This window comes from Odontomachus brunneus, unplaced genomic scaffold, assembly GCF_010583005.1.
Source record: "Odontomachus brunneus isolate Ranch 3 - 2012 unplaced genomic scaffold, Obru_v1 Obru_scaffold_145, whole genome shotgun sequence".
Classification (NCBI taxonomy): Eukaryota; Metazoa; Arthropoda; class Insecta; order Hymenoptera; family Formicidae; genus Odontomachus; species Odontomachus brunneus.
In genome coordinates this window covers 422657-423445 of record NW_022639595.1, presented here as the reverse complement: position 1 = coordinate 423445, position 789 = coordinate 422657, and positions in this window count along the sequence as shown.

The window sequence follows — 789 nt, the reverse complement described above, 5'->3', positions numbered from 1 at the left end:
GCTGCGTTCAGATTCCCCACCCGGGTGTATTCTATTACTAGAAGTGCTATAGTATATGTCACATATACTATAGTGTTTCTAGTAATAGAGTGCACCGGGATGAGGAATCTGAACGCACCCTTAAGGGGGGAAATCCAATTAGAACTTTCAAAAAATCGAATTTTTTTTTGCATAAAATGTTTATTTAACATTGTAAGAATATGTTCCCAACGTTTTAAATCGAAATTCGCAGCCGTTCGGAAGTTATGGCCTCCGAGCGCAACAAATCTCTTGAGCAGCGTCGAGGCTCTAATAGCACGCAGCAGGTATACTCACCCGGAGCGGGGATTTTACCTTTCAGGGCTGCGATCCAAAACGTATAGAGATGTAATTATAGTTTTACTGTAGGTTTTGGAACGCACCCCTGGTAGATGGCTTTTATTTCTATTGTTACGTTTAGTCGAAACCGTTGGGTCCGTTGGCGCTGGCATCGAGCAGAACCGGTTTTCAGTTTAGCTCCGAAGTTCGGCCTGTACAAAACGACAGTGCAAATTCGAAATGTCCTATCCGAAAGGCACACACGCCGAACCAAAACAATCGAAACCACGCAAAAGAAAGTTCCATGGTAATCAGTTTTCAAATAAAAAGAGTGAAGATGAAGGATGTGAAAGTACGAGTGCAAGAAAACTCTCCAATGCTAGTGCTGAAGATATTCACTGGAATCCATTGCATGGCTATCGTTTGATTGAAATATTCACCGTTTTTACAGCCTTGACAGAGCTCCTTGTTTGTCGTGTTTGTAAACAGAAT